Source organism: Triticum dicoccoides, chromosome 1B (genome assembly GCF_002162155.2).
Source record: "Triticum dicoccoides isolate Atlit2015 ecotype Zavitan chromosome 1B, WEW_v2.0, whole genome shotgun sequence".
Taxonomy (NCBI): Eukaryota; Viridiplantae; Streptophyta; class Magnoliopsida; order Poales; family Poaceae; genus Triticum; species Triticum dicoccoides.
The window spans coordinates 689,533,855-689,541,953 of NC_041381.1; the positions used below are offsets into that span (position 1 = coordinate 689,533,855).

Below are 8,099 nucleotides of genomic sequence, written 5' to 3' on the forward strand. Positions count from 1 at the left end.
TTATAATATTTGATTTGAGTTATGCCTGAGTTTTCTTTTTTTTACCTTGTTACTCATATTAGAAGCTTTCTTAATACTTCTATGCCAAAAGATACAGCATAAATATTCACAATTATCAAACCAATCAATATATGTCCTGTTCTTCCCAATTCCACAAAAAATCCACTGTCGTGTCTGTCAACGCTAAACTAACCATCCTCCGAACCTACAATTCAGTGACAGGTAGGCTCTTACAATAACTTTATGCAATTTACATTACAGCAAATACAATTTACATTACAGCAAATAAATAAAAAATGCATCCCTTTCAATTTAGTAACAAAAGATCTAATAGCATGATCCACCATCAATAACCATGGAACCACCCTATCAATTTTAAGGTTTTCCCTTTGAATTAGTATACCTCATGTACTTCAGCAATTACAATTTTAATTATGTAATTAATAGAACTAAAATGATTTGGCATATATCAGTTAAATAATTTTGTACGAAATTTGGATATGCAGGATAGCTCCATTAGATGATTAGACCGAGAAGAAACTGAGTTTAGCTGTAGCCTGTAGGTCGAAATGCATGCTCATATTGTCTACAAATTTGGGCTGCATATTGAAAGTAGTTTTATATTACGAACTTGATTGGTTTTCTAGAAGTACCTCTAATCAAGTGTGTTTTGAGGGTTGTTGTGATGTGCGCTGGTATAGTGTCGAGTTACAGCACTGGTATGTTGAGGGACCCACTTCATGGAGGACAGTCTGGTCTGCTCTTGACTGATTATCAGCTTGCGTTGTTTGAATTGACGTAACATTTTCAGTTGCATTATTTGTCACATTGTTCAGAAATATTAATGTTTATTGGTTACAGATTTATTTAATTACGAGGAAAGAAAACAATACTACACTACCCTCACTTTTATGAGCAAGCAGGAGCTTGGATGAGAAGACCAAGCTCAAGGTATGAGCTCATTGAGATGGTCCTTTTCTCAAAGGTACACTGTATTTGGAGCCTTGGACCTTTGACAAGACCTATTTGTTTTCTGAACAAACAATATTCTTCTGTCATTTGATATGGTATGCATGTTTTTGTCTCACGAAGAGTAACATAGTGCACAGTATTTACCATTGTCATATGTTTATACAGTTTCGCTTGCTGCGCCTTTAGCGTATTTGTCGTTTTGTATATATCTTTCAAGCTAGACAAATATTTATTTTGTTTTGTTCATACAACCTTGTGGCAGTTTTTGTGTTCATGCTACAGTATCCATACCTGAAGTTATACCGCAGCCTGCAAAAAATATAAATCCAAACACCTCCTGTCTAATGATTTAATAATGAAACACTCATTTTCTTAATATACTATGGATATCTTTGGCTCTATAGTACTAGATTACTACATGCATTTAATGTTCTTTTTCTGTTGATTGCCTTGGCATCCTCCTCTCTATTTGTTCTTCTGATTATTTTTACTTGACAACGCTTTCTTCTGTGGATTGAGAAACACAGCCTAGCAGACTCTCTGTCTATTGAATACCTATGATAAATAAGTCTCTTCACGTGCATGACACTTTATGTATTTTATTTTACAATTCGGCACAACATATTAATAAGATTTAGTGGGCTCATCTGATAGATCACTAGCCCAGTTACAATTTGATACAACATGTTAGTTGACTCTCCATGTTCCTCGGTATTCGTAAGCAACATGTTATATCCATCAGTGCACATCATTGCAGAAATAAGACAGTCTTTTAATTATACAAACTGCAAAGTGATCAATCTGTCAAATGCTAATCTCCATCTTTTCCCTATGCTCAAGCAATTGAAATGATCTCAGTGGCACTTCTTGCAGCAACTGCATTTGTTGTCGTCATGCTGTCAGTTCTTGCTGAAGCTGCATTTGTTGTCATTTTGACTTCCAGGAATCTGCTTTCCTGATGGTAGTCCGTTAGTTTGCACAAGGGAGACGCCACCAAGGAAACAGGACAGGGAGAAGCTCTGACAAATTTGAGAGTGGTGGGCCCTAATGACAGCTGTTCATATACAGATGATTTTTCAAGAGGACGCCAATTTTGTTCTTTTCAAAACCGAACATCTCATGATCAACTTGGTAGTTGGTACCTTATATAGTTCTTAAAAATATATTTGGAGAATGTGTGGATTGGAGAGATTATGGATGAGGACTAGCTTGTGTATGACCTTTCATTTTTGGGTTATGTTTATTAGAATAGAGTTGTTCCCACTGTCTAGTATGTAGATTTTTGTTATCTGTCAGGACCCAGTCCTGCTACTGCTGAACTGAAGAAACAGACGCTCAAGGAGAAACAGAGAAGTTCAGATAAGGGACGGCTGAGATCGAAGCACGACATGTAAGCCAAGATGGGCGGCTCGGATGGCGTTGCCGTACTTTACCGCCAACGTCAGTAACACTGTTACTTTAAACCAACTCCAGACATTATTGTAGCTTAGAACCCTAGATACTGTACTGTAAGCCGGGTCTCCTCCCGTGCAGCTACCTGATTACCTTCCGCTTTCATCGATTAATCCAAATATTCTCAGTCCCCTCCATAGATCGAGTGATTCCTGTGATTTAGTTCTCACAAAGGTATCAGAAGCCAGTCGATTTCTCGGCAACGGTGACATTGCGGCGGTGAATCGAGCAGTGGAGGACGAGGGGTTGGTCTCTCCTGTAACATCCCTCCCTGTTTGCGGTGGCGGCGAACGTGGTGGTGGAGTTCATTCGGGCATAGGTCAGCGAGTCCTGGAAGGTTGCTTGGGGATCTTCTCCTCGCGGTAAAATTCCTGTCCCTGAAGGCGTAGGGCAGGAGCTAGGCGGGCAGGTTGTGATTCCTGTAAAATTCCTGGTCCTCCTACTCATGCTCAAGGAGTTGGGTCCAGATCGGAGTTAATTGGGGCGAGATCGATAGCCCGTCTCTCGCACCGATCCAATCTGAAGATGGCCGACACACGTGCCAAGGTTCAGATCACTCTGAACTACGGGCTGAGCTCTCTGATTTGAAGGAATTACGCTCAGAAGTACAGCAATTACGATCTGAGGTGGTAACCATGCCGAGAGTGGAACAGAAACTAGCCGATCTGAATTTTGAGCTTCAGAAAGACACTGAACCTCATCCTGCAGAGTGTTTCACCAACTAAGTCAGAGTGTGTGACGCCATCAGCAGCACCTATCACTGGCCCAGGTATTAACACACCCCAGCATCTCATACATATAGCTGCTGATCATATGCCTGTATACCAAGTGCTCCAGCTGTCACAAAGAATTTGAGTGCAACATTCGATCTACAGTGTTCTGTTCATAGCACACAAATCCCAGGAGCCACAACCAGCTTGCCAACAGCAGACTTGTTTACTGACAGTACCCACACAACTACGCTCAGACAACCTGTACTACCTGAGCATCCTCAATTTCGAATAGCTCCACAAGAAATCAGCAAGAATGATAAGGCTCAAGCCATGGGTTTTACAGGCAATAGTGGGTACTATGCTCCTCTGTCAGCCCCTGTCTATGTTCCTCCACACACTTACAACAGAATTACAGGACAGTTTATCAACACTACTACTCCAACCAGTCTAATGCAGCCACAAGTGTACCAAGCTGCTGGTCAGTTGTATAATGCACAAAGAAATCAACATGCAACTCAGCTAGGAGGACCTTCCTATTTTGCTGAAGCTACTTTGAGAGGACCTAGACTGGAAATTCCACTATTCAGTGGAGAGGACCCCATTGGCTGGCTAGTTAATTGTGAGAAATTCTTTGATATGTCAGGTACACCATATGATCAATGGGTGAACCTAGCAACTGGTCATCTGCAAGGCAGGGCAGCAAATTGGTTAAAGAATATTTGTGTTCCTTGGCAAATGATTACTTGGCAGCAGTTTTGTAATTTAGTTGCAGACAAGTTCTCTGAAGCAAATGTCCATGAGGCTGTCGAGCCACTGAAAAATATTCAGCAAAAGGGCAGCATAGCAGATTACACTGACAGTTTTGAACAGTGTGTTGCACTAGTGAAGAGAGACCATCCCTGTCCGCAGGAAAACTTTCTGCTCAGCTGTTATATTGGAGGCCTTAAAGCAGATATCAAACATGATGTGTGTGGTCACAAACCCATTGGCATGATAGAGGCATACTGGTACTCCAAGATCTATGAAAAAGCAGCAGCTGCCAAAAGAACTACCTCTGGACAGTATAATCAGCCCTTCAAAAATAATTTTCCACTGGCTCCACTCCCACAGCAGGTACAACAGGAAAAACCTAACAATCCTCTTCCAAATGCCAAAGCTTGCTGGTACTGTAGAGAGCCTTGGTCTAGACAACATAAATGCAAAATTGGCAAAACACTACACATATTGCAAGAAGTAGAAGATGACACTGAAATAGAACTTAGTACCGAGGACATACAATCTCCTGAGAAAGCCTTTCATACTGCTCCTAACACACCTGAGCAGGACCAAACTAAGTAGGCCATGTATATTTCTTACCATGCAGCAGAGGGAACTACTGGTCCAACTACATTTTCCTTGCTACTGATGATAGATGGTAAACAAGCAGTTGCCCTAGTGGACAGTGGCTCCTCAGATACTTTCATGAGTAAAGAATTTGCCATAAAAAGCAATTGTCATCAGACAGTTATGGCCCCAAAGAAAGTTACAGTAGCTGGGGGTGCCCACTTGATATCTGACAGCATAGTTCCACACAGGAATTTCTCTATCCAGGGGAAATCCTTCTCTAGCTCTTTCAAACTGCTTGACCTAGGCAGTTATGACATCATATTGGGAGCGGACTAGATTTATAGCTACAGCCCTATGACCTATCTGTCTTGATCTAGTAGAAAGGATTTTAATTGTCACAAAGAATGGTTCTCCAGTAACACTTTTTGATCACACTCTTCCTAAAGAAAAGTGCATTATATCTGCTCTCAAATTGGACAAGATGCTCCAGAAGGGCGTCATGGGATATATCCTGCGGACTGAAATAGAAGACACTGAATCAGCAATGCACAGACCAGTTATCCCTGCTGAACTTGCTCCTCTATTGGAAAAATATAAGGAAGTTTTCACAGAATTAACAGTACTACCTCTTCCTAGAGAGTGTGATCACAAAATTCCCTTGAAACCAGGGACACAACCTCCAACCTGAGACCATGGATGAGGACTAGCTTGTGTATGACCTTTCATTTTTGGGTTATGTTTATTAGAATAGAGTTGTTCCCACTGTCCACTATGTAGATTTTTGTTATCTGTGTTAGAATAAGGATGCAGTTGAATTAGTTTGCAATTTTTATGTGTAACCAGATAGAATCTTTATATTCTGATCGTTGGAATCATGTGCTTTTGTATTACGAGCTGCGTAATCCGTATGAGCATTTGCTTATTTACTGTGGTACTACCTTTACTACGCTAAAGCTCTATTATGCGTGCTTTGCTATGATCATCGCTTCAGAGGAGAGCACATACATGTCTAGAAACTCTAGATGCATACAACTTAGACATATATACGTACAGGAGCTTCACGAGTTTGATCTTTCAGGTTACTATATTGCATTTTCCTCTTTCGGGGAAAATAATCGCTTGTTACTACCTCACCAGATTCTAAGCCCACTGCTGGTGCCACAATTTGTTTGGTTCCTGACATATTTGACCTTCAAGTCGACTGATTAAGTAGAGAACTTGTCTCATATTGTGCGAATAGTGAAATCGCTACAAGGAAGCAGAATCAGATTTATACACAAGATGCTGGTGTTTAGCACGTACGTGAGGGTGGCCTAGAGCAACTTCATTATAATTTCTTTTGGGGGTACTTATGGTGGTGCAAAAGTACTACTACTACTAGTTTTCCATCCCAATGTTGCGTGAGCTGCACTTCATCATGCTCCCCAGAAGATTTTTCTTCTACAGCTTTACTTTTTCTACATGTCAGCCTTAAGCAGTAGCAGCAGCAGCAGCAGCTGTGAACTCCTTATTTCAGTTTCTTCAACAAACATAAAACAGGGAGACACCAAAATAGATATAGCATACCATCTAGACAACTTGGTACCAACCAGTTAGTTTGGCCATACAAAGCGCTCGATGATTGTTCATGCAAGAACACACTAGCAACCTTTTATTGGACCCTTACCATTCATAAACATGGCTCTCAATCATTTTGTTTCACTTCGCTTGCGTGCCTCCCCTCTTTTCTTCTTGATCCATTGCTTTTCATCTGGATCCAATTCAATGATCGAACCAACGGCCATGCTCGCGAGCACATATGAAGTGAACATAAAAGACGCACACTAGTGGAGAAGCGGGCATTAGTCCCGGTTGGGAAAGGTCTTTAGTCCCGGGTCACCAACCGGGACTAATAAATCGGGACTAAAGGCCCCCACCCTTTAGTCCCGGTTGGCCACGACCCGGGACTAAATCCCTTCCACGTGGCACTCAGCGCGCGCCGGGGGCCGGGGACCTTTAGTCCGGGTTGGTGCCACCAACCGAAACTAGAGGTTTAGGGTTTTAAGGTTTATGATTTATTTTTATTTTTCATTTTATGTTTTCCATTTAATTCTTTTTACGCTGCTATATACTGTACATGTTATGAATATATAATAAGATTTCTCGTAGAACCAATCATATATCATAGAATTTCTTGTACGACCACACACGCGCGCGCGCGCACACACACACACACAAGTTGGTATATACAATTTCTCCTAAAATTTGCAGATCATTACATGCAGACATTAGGTGAAATGGCATTCTTCGTCGGGAGCTATGACCTGCTCAAGCAAAAATCCCGCCATTTCCTCTTGAAGTGCTCGTATGTGGTCCTCTAGTAGGAGTCTATCCCGCATCTCCGACATCTTTAAAGAAGGAGATCAATATGAATACATTAGTTGTGTGTATATATATTAGATCATGATAAAAAGAATTGTGAATTGTGTTTACGTACCGAAAGATCTCTTGCCTCTCTGCTCCTTTCGGTCATAAAGCGAATGTTCTCGCAAACGTAGTATGCACATAAATTATTCCCCGTCACCTGCCTCATGCACTTTACGAGAATAGAATTCAATCAGATAATAATCAAGCATGATAATGGTATTGAAACTAGAATTAAAGAGATGCACGGGCGTAGCTAGTACTACTTAATTACCCTGGGTCGCCACCATTTCAGCTTTGGTTCCCATGCACCGACAACCTCTTGGAAGAACTTTTTGCAAACCCTACCCGGCAAAGAAAATGAATAAATGAGTTATTAATTACTTGATAATGATTGAAATACCTGTCAAGCATCAACTCCAGGCTGGTGTATTCTTTAGGTTCTCTAGTTAGTGAGTCCAGTACTTAAACTTTTACCTCATCAATTCTAATGATTAGCAAGATCAAATGGAAACTGCGCAAACGTTTATATAAGCGGGCATGTGCATAACTCATCAACTACACTTAACATATAGTAAGCAAAATAGATTTTGTAGTACAAGACAATAACACTCATATGAAGTTGTAAGGAAATAGTATGTCTGTTTCGGTATTTAGTTCCATAAGAAACATTAGCAAGCTATTCTCTGTGTCCTTCTGGGTGCTTATTTAACACAATTCCATTAACGGTATATGGGTCAATGAACCCAATGCCATAGACTCTAGCTCTTTTCATTTCAAAAATCTTCATTCTGCATAATACCACACAAAAGAATATAGTGAGGATAATTACAGGCAATGAACGAGCTGAGCTAGAGACTTAAATACATAAAGAAATCACTTAGAGACAATATCAACTTACGAGAGATTGTTGAGTGTGTCTTGATTGAATAACTGAAAAAGTTCTGGAAACTCAATCCACAAATATTTTCCATGGAAGTAATGCTCTGGCTTGACTTTCACCATGAGGCTCTCTCGCCCGGCCTTTATTTCTCTCAGGAGGTACCAGTCATGCAATCTGCGCATTTGCGTTGATAGATGCGGGACCTCCTCAGGCTTGACCAGAGGGTTCCCAAGGACATATTTCCATGCTAGTGCCTTCTCTTCCATCATGGGGACTTCCTCGATGCTTAGGAGTTGTTCAACAATGATACCGGCCTCTCCAGCCATCACTCTAGCAGCGTCGGTTATTGT

At 41.0% G+C, this 8,099-nt stretch overlaps 1 long non-coding RNA gene across 8 annotated transcripts in view; it reads left to right on the forward strand.

Annotated features, from left to right (window-relative positions):
- LOC119349709 overlaps positions 1-2,242 on the forward strand; it is a 10,784-nt gene extending 8,542 nt beyond the window's left edge. For 6 of the 8 annotated variants that reach the window (XR_005169506.1, XR_005169501.1, XR_005169503.1 and 3 more), the window contains 2 exons: positions 862-985; positions 1,916-2,242. This is a non-coding gene — a long non-coding RNA (uncharacterized LOC119349709). Of the gene's footprint in view, positions 1-861; positions 1,068-1,915 lie in introns of all 8 variants that reach the window. The other 2 variants (XR_005169504.1, XR_005169505.1) reach the window with 2 other exon arrangements.
- Positions 2,243-8,099: the final 5,857 nt, after the last annotated feature.